The sequence below is a fragment of the Leptonychotes weddellii genome, chromosome 4 (assembly GCF_054177405.1).
Source record: "Leptonychotes weddellii isolate Sample4059 chromosome 4, ASM5417740v2, whole genome shotgun sequence".
In the NCBI taxonomy this organism is placed as follows: domain Eukaryota; kingdom Metazoa; phylum Chordata; class Mammalia; order Carnivora; family Phocidae; genus Leptonychotes; species Leptonychotes weddellii.
The window spans coordinates 128,790,137-128,807,090 of record NC_138372.1 but is presented as its reverse complement, the minus strand read 5'-3'; positions in this window follow the sequence as shown (position 1 = coordinate 128,807,090).

Here is a 16,954-nt window from a genome sequence, read left to right as displayed (position 1 = left end):
GGAATATTTGATCTTCTTTGGATCTATTTCATTTCTATATAGAAAAGACTAAAAATGTCATTTTTCAGTACTGTTCTCAGTACATACTGAAGGTTCCTTTCTCCCACAAGTCTAATGTACCCTTTCACGATTAGTTATTTTAATAAGCAGACATCAAGCATGTAAATGAAAATGAAATTTATTTGCTCTAGCATTCTCAGAGTGGTATGTAATATTTGTAAAATAATAATTTGTCCCTTTTCAAGAACTTACCTCACAACCAGAAGTTATCTGTGCAAAATCCAGAATGTCTCACTACAGGTAATGAATTTCAGAGAACAAAAACGTTATGCTCATCTTGGTTTTGTATCTTTATGACTTCAGTTTTCTCCCTGCAAAATTAGGCAAACTGTGTTCCTAGATACCTTACTTAGAGAAAAAAAAAATATATGCATACACATATATACACATATGTATATGCACATACATATATGCATACATATACACATATATGTATATATTTGTATTTTATATTCCTAGTAGTATTCTAAACAACAAAAGTACAATATGAGCAATGATCTAGGTTATCCCTTGAAGCTCACTATCATTACACCTAACAAGTAATATCTTATCACAGAGAATGCCGTATTTCTAAGAAATAAGACCGCATTCCATATGGGAGTTTTATGAAAATCCATAGTAAAATAATATTTGTCATAGTGTACAATGAGTTTTCTACAAAGAATAATTTTGAAAAACTTTTCCCTTGCACTGCTTGACCATATAACTGGTCTTGTCCGACAGCTCTGGCTCTATGTTCAGGCACACAGGCGAACACACACTCACAGAACAAAACTAAGCAAACAAAAGCCACCAAAGATGCTGATATTTTCAGTGCTGGAGGAGCAGAGAGAAGAGAATATTTGCTGACCTTTTGTATACAGACATCAAAGAGCAATTTCTTTGCCTTTCTTTTCTCTTAAACAAGGCTGACAACCCCAATTCAATATTCATCTGAACTCCCAAAACCTTGAGTAGTCACAGGAAAACTGCATTCTACAAGTTTTGAGATTCGAAGGGGGGAACAAAAGCGTCACATGGTGAAAACTACCTCTGTGTGTGTGTGTGTGTGAAATTCAATAAATTCAACAAAACACATTGAGCGGGTAGTACGTGTGAGACATCGAGGTAGGGCCTGGGGAGAGAACAAGGACAACTTTGTTCATGCTTTCTTTTTTTTATATATATATATATTTTTTAAGATTTTATTTATTTATTTCACAGAGAGAGACAGTGAGAGAGGGAACACAAGCAGGGGGAGTGGGAGAGGGAGAGGCAGGCTTCCGGCTGAGCAGGGAGCCCGATGTGGGGCTCGATCCCAGGACCCTGGGATCATGACCCGAGCTGAAGGCAGACGCTTAACGACTGAGCCACCCAGGCGCCCCTGTTCATGCTTTCATGTAGCTTACACTCTACTGCCCAGAGTGCTGGGTTGTTCTATTTATTCACAAACTCACTCAGTAACATCTGTGATCCATGTGAACTTGCGTGAGTAGAGTGATGAATATTAGGTGAGGTCTTCAAGAATGAATGGCCAGTTACAGTGTTCAGCACGGTGATATAAGTGATGTGCACTGATGGAGGATAAAGTAGTGTGTCGTGAGAGAATGTAAAGAGGACACCACCCCCATAATTCCCTTTAGAGGCCAGAATTCATGAAAGCTCTGCCAGGTTTGTAAATAGGATTGACAGATACTAGCAAATAATAGAACTAGGAAACAATTCACGATAATGTGCCTCTACGAATAGTTTCAACTCAACATAGAATTTGCGGAGAGTGAGAAGTTCTCTGCCAAGTCGTATTAGCCTGTTTAACAAATTTCAAGATAAGCTGATGCTTCAGTTATTAGGTTACACAGTTTAATTTACAGGCACAGAAATGGAAATCATGTTTCTTTGTTTTTTTTCAATGCAGACTTGACAACTAAGTGGCTGTGGTTCTGACGAGTCACTTAAACTCTGAGCCTATGATACCCTAGATATTGAGAAGAGTAATATTTATCTTACCTGTTTTTACAGAGTGTGCACGGTGATAGATGGGAAAGGAGCAACACATGTTCCACAGAAGAAAAATGGCACATAAGAACAAAACACTCTCATGTCATCATTTGGCATTACAGAGGGAGAGTACTAATAAATGCCAGCACTTTTCAAAGGACCCTTCTGTTCATTAAGCTCTCAGTGACAATGGAGGAGGCTGTTTCAGGGTACCACCAGGACAGGTGGGAGTAAATTCCCTCCAGGCCCAGATTGGATTTTAACTTTCATTTGGAAAAATAAAAGGACTCTGGACCCTTTTAGATGGTCAGGAAAAAGCAACTGACATTCTTCCTCCTGAAATGTAGTTACTGAGCACCTTAACTACAGGGAAGCTCATTAGTCCAACTCATTACTGTTCAATTCTGCATCAAACTGGTAATAAATGCACAACTGAGAGGGACTCCAGTGTTTCCTTACACATTCTTGTAAAAGAATAATGCTTGCAAGTTACTGCCTATGCTTTGCTAGCTATTATAGGGTTACCAGTGATTTGTATATACCAGGAATGTGCAACACACACAGATGATTCATATTTAGGTGGTCAAATGTGAAAGAGTAAGTTACAATGGCATACTTTAAAATCCTTTCAGAGGCCCTTGGAAGAAAGAGAGAAGAAGGCATTAAGCGACTTCTACTGATAGCCCTGACCCAGGTTCATGTATATGCCACAAAAGTAGCAATAGTGTTTCATAAAAACTGTTTGGTGAAATTCCAAAATTAATATTTAATAATAAGCTAAGTAAGCAAATTAAGGTTGAGTATTGGTGAGTGGCCTGCCATTCAGTTTGTGAAAATCAAACCAGCGGTGGATTTAATAATTAAAGGACACTTACCCAAGCCACCCAAGTGCATTACAGGTATTGCTGATGTTCATTTTGTGAATTTCACAAACAAGCGAGAGTGAGAGCCAGAGGAGATGGGGTGGGGAGGAGGATAGAGAATGAGAGAGACAATGAGAGGGAATTACATAGATAAAATTAAGTGACTTAAACATTCCCTCTTCACTCTTTTCTACTTGTTGCACAATCCGACACACACATATTGAATTTTTAGACTTCTAGTCATCCCGAGTTCTCTCAACCACTTTATCAAGCTGCCCTCCCCAAAGCTCTGGAATAATACATTTACAAGTTAGAAAGGATATAAATCCACATGTCACCTTTCCCAGGGGATAAGCGCTTCATCACAGAAGACTTAGAGCCCCATGAGAGGAATTCTTGGCACGAGTTGAGGGAGGCTAAGGGAAAGAAATCAGAGCAGATATCAAACGTCATGGAATTCATTGCATTTAAAATAGAGAGTTGCACCTTCTGTGAGTGGCTGGTATATGGAGAGCAAGTCAACTTTATGATCCATAAACATCTATAAATCTCATTTAACAATTAATATAACAGCACCTGGGGTGGTTTAGAGAGAATAAGGAGGTATAAGACATAATCCTTTTCCTTTAAATGTGACTGGGACAATCAAATAGACATGCATAGAATTTTAAAAACTCTAAGAAATGTATAACAATTAACTGTTGATTTATTACTGCATTTCTCTTTTGAGCTCACATGAGATTTTCTGTTTTTAATGTTTGTGCTTGTAAGATCTTTATAAGCTCTTTTTCTACTCTTTTAAAAATAGAAAACTTCTTGGTGATTATGGTATTAAGAAAAAAATCCTAATTTTCTTAGCACTGTTTGATAGCCTCTAGTAACATGATAATGTGATACAGATATAACACGATATAGATAAATAAAAACACAAATTTCTTTCTCTAGTTTTTTTTCTCTAGTGAAAAATGACAGATTAAACACCTTGTATTATGAAATCACAAGCAGAAACAATGGGTCACTTTTTATTTTGTAGCCTTACAGGAAGATTGGTAAGTAAACAATTGTGCTAAGAACATAAAGAACTAGATTCTAATTTAATCTTTGTGATTTACTAATACGAGCTCTTTGAGCTTGAGTTTCCCCATCTATAAAATTGGAAAGCATCATTGTAGTTAGGAGCAATTAAGATATCTATGCTTGGGCGCCTGGGTGGCTCAGTTGGTTAAGCGACTGCCTTCGGCTCAGGTCATGATCCTGGAGTCCCTGGATCGAGTCCCGCATCTGGCTCCCTCCTCGGCAGGGAGTCTGCTTCGTCCTCTGACCCTATCCCCTCTCATGTGTTCTCTCTCTCTCATTCTCTCTCTCTCAAATAAATAAATAAAATTAAAAAAAAAAAGATAATCTATGCTTAACTGCTTCACTTGTTTGATTTTATTCTAAGCATATGCTTAGTTCTTAGAAATGTATTTGTAACACAAAAAGTGCCTTTGAAAAGAATTTTGTTTTGGCTATGAGATTATTTTAATGTTAACTTTTGATATATGGCAGATGAAATCAAACCTCCTAGATATTTGAATGGAAAAGTAAAGAAACATAAAGCCTCGAGCATTAAAAATCACCTTCCAAAGCCAATGTTTAGTGGATATTACCACTTAATTCTTCTCCTAAAGCTCTCACTATGTCATCCAGATTAGAAGGGATGAAGCATGAATGCGTCCTAGGAAGTCTGCATATTTTCTATGGCCAAGAATTATGCAACTTTTGCTGCTGCTGCTGGTGTTGGTGGTGGTGCTGGCAGAGTGTTTATGTATGCACATATACAAAAAGGAAAATATTGTAAGGGATGGGGCCCCTGAACTTAGAGTCCTCAGTTTCCTTTTCTGAATCCTGTGATGTCAGAGACTTGTGTGAGTGGGTCAAGGCTGGAAACTCTTTCTGCAGATAACCACACATTCCATATCCTCAGCATTCCCCAAAATGTACAACAGTAACTAGCTTCCTTTCCAAACATCTTCAAAAAACATTTTTGATATATGTAGCTCTTAGTAACAATTTATTACTCCCTTCCCACTCCTTACCCATTTATTTTCTCTTATATTCAAAGTATGTGGAAGAGTGAACACAATTTGAATTTTTTTTTTAAAGATTTTATTTATTTATTTGAGAGAGAGAATGAGAGGGGGGAGGGTCAGAGAGAGAGGCAGACTCCCCGCTGAGCAGGGAGCCCGACGTGGGACTCGATCCCAGGACTCCAGGATCATGACCTGAGCCGAAGGCAGTCGCTTAACCAACTGAGCCACCCAGGTGCCCCACAATTTGAATTTTTTTCTTGTGCTCCGAGAATCTGACATCAATCAAAACACAGTGCAATTCTAATTAGATTCCAGTATGCTTCTAACATTTTATTAACCCTCAAAATCTCAGTGTCACATACTATTGAACATTTAAAATTGTATTTGAGGAGTCCAAAGCCAGGGTGATATTGCCTGATGGAAAGCCTACTCAAAATTCAGATGAGCCTATAACTGGAGGAAGGAAATCATCACCTCCCATGCAAACCTACTTTGGGTAGAAAGAAGGCTCTTTGTTTGTTTAGACAGACACACATGAGCAATAATATACATAGCATCACTGTGTCTTGGGAAATGAAGAGTATGATTCCAGACTGCATTTGGGGCTAGGGCATGGAGAGATCTTAATAATATTGCAGATAAAAAAGACTTTTTTTTTCTTTTACCTTGAAAGTACTTCATCATAGTAAGAGAAAGTCATGCGAGATGAAGTAACTAGAGTATTTTTAAAAACAAGGATTTAAATCATTCTATGCTAATGCAAAGAGCTAAAATTTTAACCCCCTTCCCTTTTCCTAAACATTCAGGAAAATATACAACACAAACTAAAATGTGTGGGTATCTATACTGTATTCATCGTATGTGAGTATATGAAAAATCTCTCCAATACACAAAATAGTTTAGCTTAATAATTTGTTAGGGAAGAAATGAACAGCCACAAAATACAATGTAGAGAACAAGAATTGAACAGAGACAGGAAGTCCAAGAAAAAGGAGTCCCTCAAAACTCTTTTCTGGGATTCTCAGAAACTTTTTTTTTTTTTTAAAGTAAGACAGAGAAAGGGAGGTTCCAGTCATACTTAGATCTCAGGGGACAGAATAAACTCTGCTGATGGTCAGACTTTAAGTGTATCTGCCAGGTACTCTTGGGGTTCTAACTTAGCATTCAAGTTTAATTTGTCATGCAGATTAGATTTGCTAGATAAAATACAGGAATCATAGCTAAATTTGAATTTCAGATTTTAAAAAATGATTTTTTAAAAATATAAGTGTGTCCGAAAAATACATGAAACATATACTAAAAAAATTATTCATTGCTTAATGAAATTCAAATTTACCTGGGGGTCCTGTATTTTATCTGCCAAATCTGACAACCATAATACAGATACAAATTTTCTTCTTATTTACCTAAATTTAATTTTTTCCTGCTCAATTTGTCTTGTTAGTCTCATTCATCCCCTATCTCCTCTGCCAGAGTCCCTTTCATCTTATTCATCAACTTGATGCTAACACCAGTATATTATTGAATGTCATTTAATGTGATAGTTAAGAGTAGTAGCCTTCTGCCTCTGGTTGACTGAATATATGTAGTTCCTCTTCATCAGGGAATAACTTCTTGCCATAAAATATTCTGAGATCCAAGGATGAAACTAGACATTCCAATTATTATAATTATGGTGGATACAATTTTAATCCATCTTTTCATTTAATAAATTCACCATAGACCAAGCACTATCCTGGGTAATGGAAATAGAAAGTAGAAGAATAAGACAAGATTTTTGTCCTTAAAGGTCTCACATTGCATTTGGGGAAAAGATGAACAAAAAAGGAATTGCAAGATTAGAGGTTTGTACCAGTGGCAGCTAAGTGATAGAATTTCTGTGAAAGATCAAGGAAGGTGTCTGTTCTGAGACTGTGAGAGTAGAAGGTGATTAGGAGAAGGTCACGTCTATACTTATACACAAGAAAGGGTTTTCCAAGGGAAGGAGTAGGATGAGCAAGAACAAGAGAATGTGAGGTTTAGAAAGTTTTAAAGCATGAAAGTAGCTCGGTATTTCTAGAACAATAGAATGCATGTAAGATAAACAAGATGATAAATCCTGAAAGAATTTTATACAAATTTTAAAAGGTTTTGGCCTTTATTTTGTAGAAGTTGGCAGGAGTTAATGTCTCTTAAGCAGGGGGGTTACCTTATTAGATACTCCTTATGAGTCAGAGAGAGAACTCTAGTAGTAAAATTAGAAGGCAGTTGTTGGAAGGCAAACAAACTGGAGGGAAGGAGATGTGGGAATATGCTATTCATAATGTGAGGCCATTACTAAATTGGGGAGAATAAGCAGATTTCAGGAATGTGATGGATCTAAGAGATATTTAGTTGGCTGCATTAACAAAATTTACTGATCAGTTCATGGAATGATAGGAAAAAGCTAAGGGGAAGATAAGAGCCTTAGATAATTCCACTGTTTGGGGGGTCAATGATTTAATTGACTAACTCAGTCAAGGGCCAGGGGTGTGAGGAGACGAATGAGACCGTTGCCTGAAGCACAAAATTTAACTGATTTTAAGTTTGTCTCTGCTGCTTGACTTCCATTATGAACAATCAGCATAATATTTCTGATTATTTACTCAAACACTTTTTGCCCAAGTCTATTGACACTCCTTTATTAATGGGAAGAAATTTTGTTAAATTGATCTCTGATTTCAATATGATATTTATCAAATCCAAACAAAGTTTTCCATAAAACTTGACAAACTGACTCTAAAATTGATATAGGCATCATTAAGCCAACAATAACCAATATACTCTGAACAAAAAAGAATGAGGCGGGAGGAATTGTAGTATTAGATATTAATACTACAATACCATAGTAATTTTACATTGATGCTTGAATAAATAAATAGATCATTTCAGCTGAATAGACTTTTAAGAAATCTACACTGCATATATGAAAACTTGATTCATACTGAGTGGGCATTAGAGATCAGTGAAGAAAGTACTGATTAGTCAGTAGTAGTGCTAATACACCTGATTATCCATATAGAAAACACAAAATGACCCATTTCAGGTAGAATAAAGACTTAAATATGAAACACAATGCTACAGATCTTTTAGAAATCAGTAAAGATTATCTCTGGTTTTGGAGTAGACAGTATTTCTTAAAGAAGACACAAAATTTGTTCATCTGAAGAAACCAAACTGAGGGCAAAAAGACAAACCATAAATTGACAAACCACAACTCAAATAACTGATAATGGATCAAAACTGAATTATGTAAACAAGTCCTACAATCAATATGAAAAATATCAGTACCATAGAAAATGCACAAAAAATATAACTAATCAATTCAGAGAAGGAGAACAAATAATGGCAAAAACTTGTATTAAAAGTATACTGAGTATCATTATTAAACAGATTGATAAAAGTAACACACAATGAGGAGAAGTTATATTTTCCATAATGGTAAAAATTAAAATGTTTGACAGTACCAAGTGTTGTATGTATATACATTATGACTAGGTACTGCTTGTTAAGAGTATGACTTGGTGAATAATTTTTGAAAATATTTTGGTAATATGTAGTAAAGTTTCATATGCACAGACTCTGGGATCCAATAATTCCATTCCAAGGCACATACTCTGAAGAAATCTTACACTTGTACACTAGGAGACATGTACAAAAAAAGCTCAAAATAGTAACATTCAGAATATCATTTTTTAAAAACCTAGAAAAATATTAATTATCAGATGAATAAATTATAGTACATGCATTGAAGCAAATACAGAGCAGTGAAAATGAATGAAATATAGTTGCACAAATTATCAGGGATGAATTCCAAAATAGTTTTTTAAAAAGGAGGTAATAAAAACATACATATTGCTCCATTTACATAGAGTACAAAAACAGATAAAATATAGTAGTTATCTTGAGAAAGAAAGAGGGATGCAATTAGAGTGAAGTCCAGAGACCATTCAATGTACATGGGATGTTTTATTTAAGCTCAATAATCCGTTTGTTAATGTTCATTTTACTTTTAAACTTCTCATGTTATATGTATTGTTTTTATAGTTCTTCTTGGTGTAAATACAAAAATTGATGCCTCAGTTGCCATGTTTTTAATGTCTTGAATAGACACAAAAAATTGGTACTCATCATGATATTCTTCTGGATATTATCATGCCTGATAATTGTTATCACACATTCCCAATCCATTTGTTTCTGGCTTCCATTATGAATGACCAAACAGCTCTACTGGTGATCATTTTTGAAAATACAGTTTACCCTGGAATAACAGGTTTGAACTATGCAGGTTTACTTATACATGGATTTTTTTTTTTTTAATAAATACAGCAGAGTAGTGTAAATGTATTTTCTCACAACTTTCTTAGTAACATTTTCTTTATTGTAAGAATATAGTTTATAATACATATAACAAAGAAAGTATGTGGTAATTGAATGTTTATGTCATCAGTAAGGCTTCCGGCCAACAGTAGGCTATTAGTTAAGTTTTGGGGGAGTCAGAAGTTATACACAGATTTTTGACTGTTCAGGGGTTGGCACCGTTAACTCCCCCCTTTGTTCATGGGTCAACTATATTGTGAATTGTCTTCTAGCTCTATCACTTTCTGAATTTAGATATCTGTTTAGTACCTAGTGTTACCATTGGCTGGTTCCTTTGTTATTGCCCAAATGTGCACAAGTTATTACCTGGGCAAATACTGGTGAATTGAATTTTTGTGATCATGGAGTTATCCTTTTTCCCTACAAGCTGCCACATCTCCCAGGTAACATTTTTTTTTTTAAAGATTTTATTTATTTATTTGACAGAGAGATACACAGTGAGAGAGGGAACACAAGCAGGGGGAGTGGGAGAGGAAGAAGCAGGCTTCCCGCGGAGCAGGGAGCCCGATGTGGGGCTCGATCCCAGGACCCTGGGATCATGACCCGAGCTGAAGGCAGACGCTTAATGACTGAGCCACCCAGGCGCCCCGGTAACATATTTGTTAACTACCTGCAACCAATGGTATTTTGTTCAGCTTTTACATTTCCTTCATCAAAATGTCTTTCTGCATGCTTGTCAATGATAGTCATGAAATTCCTTTCATTTCGGCTCATCTTCTTAAAACTTTTGAGGTTGTTTGAACCTACAGAATATTTTCAATCCCTAAGAGATTTTTGCTTCAGAAATGTCATGAAGTTTCTTACCATCAGCTGAATAAATTTTAATCAAGTTGCCAATGTTCTTTCTCCAACTGGAGCCAGTTTAATGACAACTCAATGCATTTCCTCATTGAACTTTACTATAGTTCAATACACACAATTTTTTAGACCAATGAAAATTGTTACCTCTTCCAGATAATAATGGAAATATTTTTCTACCTAATAATCATTTTTGAAGGCAATCTAGACATGACCTCAGAAGAGAAAACCAGTAGCAAGGGATTTTGATAAAGTAGGTTGAGCGATTTCCTGCCATGTAAGGAGGCTATGGTTGCCTCAGAGTGAGAGGGGTGGGGTCTTTCCAATTCATTTTTGCACTACTCAGCAAAAGATACTCTAATCTTGGCACTTCTCAAGAAATGTCCCTGTACAGGTAGTAGCTTTGGCCAGTAGATTCTGCCGAGCCCTTGAAACCTCAAGGTTCAATCTATAGTACAATCCCCACCCACTCCTGCTCTCCCATTTTTCAATATGTAATTTCTATACTTCAATGTTGATAATTATCCATTAGTCTTTTTTTGGATTTGTTGCAAATATGGATAAAATAAGTGCCAGCTGAATTAAATCCAAGAACAAAAATACACACAACCACACTATCAACACTACCACAAACACTACTGCTACCAACAACAATCAGTAGTGCTCAAATTTGTATAAAAGGGAAAGAATATATCTAGAAAGTTAAGGCATTTCCAAAACTATAAATGTGATTAGATATTTGAGAATTAAGTTTCTCTTTCTTAATGTAGCTACCACTAGCAACATTGACTCTCATAATTATTTGAAACTTTTGAGAAAAAGGAAATATAAAATATGATTTATTGTCATTGTGTTTTATAATCAATTTATAAATAGAGAATGTAATGCAGTCACACACACCAAGTTTTGTATTATTTTGTTTTAAATTTGGCATACACAGAATAAATGCTATTTGTTAAGGCTAAAAAAGTGCACACAAAAGCTTTCTCAATCCATGGTTTAACAGTGTAAACTCAGAGGTATCACCTAGTGGATTTACCTTACATCCCTGAGTTGAATGTGTTTGCAACTGGCTTTGATCAAAACTCAACTAGAGGCAAATCCTCTCCTGCCTAATGAGTTTCAGGCTGATCTGAAGCAGAGCGTTATGAAATCTACAAAGTTGTGACTAAATCTTGGCTTACAAAGATAAAATGCCCATATTATTACCATCTTTAATTTTAATGCATTAGCTGCCCAAATCTAGTTGTATACTCATATTGTTAAATATTACTATAACATAAAGGTCTAAAGAATTTCTCAAAGCTAAATTATTCAAGAGGGAAAAAATACTACAAAGAACACTGGTTTGGAATTTAAACAGACTTGGCTTCAAATTTTGTCTACAATTTAGTATTCATGTGATCTGAGGCAAAGTACTTGAATTTTCTGTGTTTGTTTCCTAAGCCTTAAAACAAGGACATTATTTACAGTAGGGCTTTGCCAATTTTTCAATGTATAGGATACAAAAACTGAAGGCAATTTGTAGGTATTTATATGGGACTTGGTAAAAAAAAATTATAATTTCATTAGAATAATGTAAAACCTCTTAGAACTATTACAAAATGTACAATTAAATTATATTTAAAGAATTGAATAACTCTAATTTTAGTGATGAATAGGACGTTAAATTTATTGTTATGTGAATATATTTTATTATAGTAACTTCTATATAAATAATTTCCAAGTAAGATAAGGCTTTTATTTGCAGAATTTTGTGTACTTTCTGAGCAATTAATTACTCTGGAGCAAGTTTAGATGGCACTATTAGTTTCAGTTATCTATTGCTATATAACAAGCCACCCTTAAATTTTATGGCTTAAAGCAAAAATATTTGTTTTGTTTTCTCATGAATCTCCAGCTCACCTTTTTTTCCAAGTAGTGTCACCTGGGATAGCTTGACTGGGATTAGAGGATCCATTTTCAAGAAGGACCATTCACATGGCTGACAAGTTAGTGCTGGCTCCTAGATAGGAGCTCATCCATTTCCTGTCAGCCAGGGACCTTGGATTAGTTCCATGTGAACTTTGTTATAGGGTTACTTGGTTTCCCTAACATGATGACTGCATTCCAGTAGGCTACCATTCCAAGGGACAGGAAGTTGGAACTGTTAGTCTTTTATTTCGTGGGCTCAGGAACCGGGCATCACTTCTGTTCCATCCTGCTGATGAAGCAGTCACAGAGGCATCCAGATACAAGGGGAGAGAGCATAGACCCTCACATCTTGGAGGGAGGAGTGTGAAAGAATTTACAGCTGTCTTTAAGCACTGCAGTAAAGGTAAAGATTTGAAGGTGCCACACATAGCTGTGCAAGTCACAAGACACTTCTGCTCATTCCTTCACCTGACTGTGGCTCTTTTTTGGGCTGTCCTCTGTGATCTATTGAAACCTGAAACTTAAATCCCTTCTGCAGAGTCACCAGTTCCTTGTGGGTGAGGGGCAGTAGTACATTTTACATCTAACTATTGAAGTAGATGTTCACATAAGAGAGCATCTTCTCTGCCATACTCTGGGCATTAAGAATAGCTAGCAAGTATTTATTCTTCTCACTCCTTGTGAAGATTATGGATTGTCCATTTGCCTGTGCTCTGCCCTCCATGGAGTATTTCCTATTGACAGAAGCCAGGTCCAGGGGTTTTGGCAAACCTAATCCCTTCAAGTTTGCTGAGTGTGGGGAGGTTACAACATGTTGCTGTATGCCTGTAACCAGTTGGGGCATGTCAGGTGTAAAACTTTGATTTATCTCCATAGGATTAGTCTTGATTCATAGAAACTCTCTAGTAAATCATAAAAGGTATGTGAATACAGGGGTCGAATATGTGGGCTCTATATTCAGATATTCAGACCATCAGAATTCAAATTCAAGTTCTATCTTGTTCTGGTTCTGTGACCTTATGAGTAAAACAGATTTTACTTAGGGTTGCTATAAGGAATAGACAAGGCATACAAATGATGTAGCACCATGCCCACCATATAGTCCCAGTATAATAAGTATAACTTATTAGTCTAATTATAATAAAAATTATAAATCATACCACATCTATCTGTAAGTCATATCCAAATCCATGCTTTTCAGTAATGCTTACTTTTACATTTTTCTTAAAATAATAATTTACAGCCTTTTATCCAATTTTATCCCTTTATTATTTTTACCCATTTTACTTTACAATTCATGTTCCCTAACTCTTTTCCTCTCATTTGCCTTTGAGATGTTTGAAACATCTCCTACTTCAATATTACCTGTGGTGTTTGATAATGTGCTATAAATCTCATATACTAAAATGTTAATAAAGAGATTAAGGAAAAAAACATGGATTTACTAGATCTGTAAGTGGAAGCTTCAGAGGCATCACTGTCTTTTGTTTATAGTCTTGATGCCAGTTTTCAATCTATAAAGCTCAATTTTTATGCAAAATCTAATTGTAAAAAAAATTAGGAAATTCTATAATAGAGAATCTCATAATTAAAAATTTTATTTAATTCATTTTTAATTGTGTACATTAAGCTGGAATAAGGGAAAGGTTTTAATTCAAATAGCAGAGGCAGTTAATAAAGATATGGTCCTCCCCTGTCTTTCCCCCATATACTTCTGTTAAGATTGGTATCCAGCAGGGGACTGGTGTAACAGCACAATGTAGAGTGACATCAGCCTATTGGTGTTCTGGGTGTCATTGAGGAACACAGCCAAAGGGAGAAGGAAGCAGAGAGAAGAGAAGCACAGACTCAGGAAATTGGAGCAGAGTAATATCTTCAGGAGGTCACTAAGGATGAGTCCAAACAGAGCCACAGTACATCCAATCCACTTGAGTCCAGGTGATGTTTAAAAACAAGGGGCATCAAATTTGGTGGAAGCAGAATAGGTTGCATATCTGCAGACCTCAAAGCATCATTAGAGAGTCATAAAAATCCAGTCATTTGGGGAACTTAGACAAGCAAGACCGCAGAGACAGAAGAAAAGGTCAGTCCCTGGAATTGGGGGTTGGCAGGAAAAGAGACTGATGCAAGCTTAGGCCAGATGGCTGAGGTTCTTGGCAATATTTCATTCTTATAATATCAGTACCTTGGAGGGCATTATAAAGTTAACCCCAGTGTACCAAGGGCCTATGTCAGAAGTGAATCTAAGAGAGACTCTGAAATTTGACGAGAGAGTCTAGAGAATGACCTATCCCAAAGGTTTATTATTGGGATGCATTTCCTATTTGAAGAGCAGTAACAAATTGTGAGTGGTGATTGTACAAAGAGTCAGCTGCATGCTCCTGTTATTTTTCACCCCAATTAGTCTCCCAGCTAAAAATCTTACCTTCTTAAAATGTAACAGGGGAACAGAGGATCTGACTCCTGCTTCTGTAGAAAGAGGTCTATACTAACTCTAATGAATCTTCATTGAATAAAGGAAAGCTGATTTCCAGAAGAGAAATTTAGGCACCAGGGGATTGGATGGAACGCAGCACAAATATGAGAAAATCTACCACACTACTACACAAAACCTTTCATCAGGGCTTGATAATTAGGTGCTTAGTATTTGATATTCCTGATTCTTCAATTTTTCAAGAGAATTATCTACTCAAATACTCTTTTCAGAGAGAGATTTTGCTTTTATTGATCTAGGTTTTTAGATTTTTCTTTTGTTAAAAAATATGTAATGTTTAAAACTTCTATATCCTTACCTAGTTTCCTTGTGATTTCTTTTAATACCTGGAATATATGTATGAACATTCTCCAAGTTGATTAAGGATTTGTCAGTTTTTCCTTATGTATTTCAATGTTGTATTTATCTTGTATTATTTTCAAAACTTCCTGTAGAATTCTGAAGGCCTTCCTTCATTGTCTACTAGTATCTAGTCTCATAGCTGATAATTTCTCATTTTTTAGAGCAGGGTTGGTCAACTGCTCTTATAAAGAGTCAAATAGTAAATGGGTTGTTAGGCTTTGTGACTTGGATAATCTCTATTGCAACTACTCAACTCCTGCCTTGGTAGTATGAAAGCAGCCATAGACAATATGCAAATGAGTGGGTGTGCTTGCGTCTCAGTGCAAATTTATTTACAAAATCAGGCAGCCCAGGGGGCTATAGTTGTAGTTTGCTGACCTTTGTCTTTAAAAAATAAACTCTCCTGGGCGCCTGGGTGGCTCAGTCGTTAAGCCTCTGCCTTCAACTCAGGTCATGATCCCAGGGTCCTGGGATGGAGTCCCACATCGGGCTCCCTTCTCAGGGGGAAGCCTGCTTCTCCCTCTCCCACTCCCGCTGCTTGTGTTCCTGCTTTCTGTCTCTGTCAAATAAATAAATAAAATCTTTATTTTATTTTATTTTTTTTAAAGATTTTATTTATTTATTTGAGACAGAGAGAATGAGAGACAGAGAGCATGAGAGGGAGGAGGGTCAGAGGGAGAAGCAGACTCCCTGCCAAGCAGGGAGCCCCATGCGGGACTCGATCCTGGGACTCCAGGATCATGACCTGAGCCAAAGGCAGTTGCTTAACCAACTGAGCCACCCAGGCGCCCATAAATAAAATCTTTAAATAAATAAATAAATAAAAAATAAACTCTCCCATTCCTCCTGGAAGAATTTAGGATTATAGTTGTTTTTTTTGTTGTTTTAATCCTGAGTTTGGCAGTAGGATAATCTACATGAATATTTTCTTTTTTCCATCTATTTTCTCAATTCTATTTGAAATTCTTGAAGCTAATTATTATATTGTATAACTTTTGTTTTATATTTTTTCATTGGCAATCAGGAAAAATAACTCAGCCCTTTCTTTCATCTCACTAATTTTATATAAATATAAATGGGTCGATTTTATTATTTACTCCTTTCCTGTGTGTGTCTGTTTATTTGTTTAAACAAGATTTCTTGGTGTTTCTTTTTCACTATAACATCTTTAAAAATTCCATCTTCTCCATTTTTGTTTCTTTGCGTGGATTATCTGTTTAATAAATTTACTATATTCCCAGTAGCATTCTAAGATCTTTACATATATTATCATGTTCAGTCCTCACAATGACTCTATAAGAAGAGTTGTTCCTGATACACCAAAAGAGAAGTTGAAATCTGTAAAGTTATCAAACTTGCACAAGTTTACATTGTTAACAAGTGGGATATTTGGTATTAATCCCATCATACAGTAATTCCTATCACTTGCTGACCCATACCTGAGTCATCCTCACGTTGTCAAACAGTAGTTGGCCTCATTCCATCTACCATGAGTGGCCCAGTTCTTCGCTAATACTTGAATGACTTGATCTGGGAATTCCAAGATTCTTCTGGAAAATCTTAATTATTTAAGATGTCTGTTCTATTGCCTGTATAGGATTAATTCCTCAGTTCTGATGAGTTTCACTGCCAATTGATATGATTCATATTACTAGAAATTATTCAGTATTCCATTTTGTGTCTGGCTTCCTTTTACTTTTCCAGTGTTTCAGTGTTATTATGCTTATTTTTAAATACTTTCTCTCTCCTTTTTTTTAAATCTTTGTGAGAAGTTTTTCATTTAGGAAATTTAAACATCTTTTCTAGGATTCCTAGAAAACACTTATTTTCCTATTTTTTTTTTGCAAGAATAGTTTTTTTTAATTTTATTTTATTGTTAGTCACCATAAATACATCATTAGTTTTTGATGCAGTGATTCACGTATAACACCCAGTGCTCCATGCAGTATGTGCCCTCCTTAATACCCATCACCAGGCTAACCCATCCCCCCACCCCTTCCCCTCTAAAACCCTGTTTGTTTCTCAGAGTCCATAGT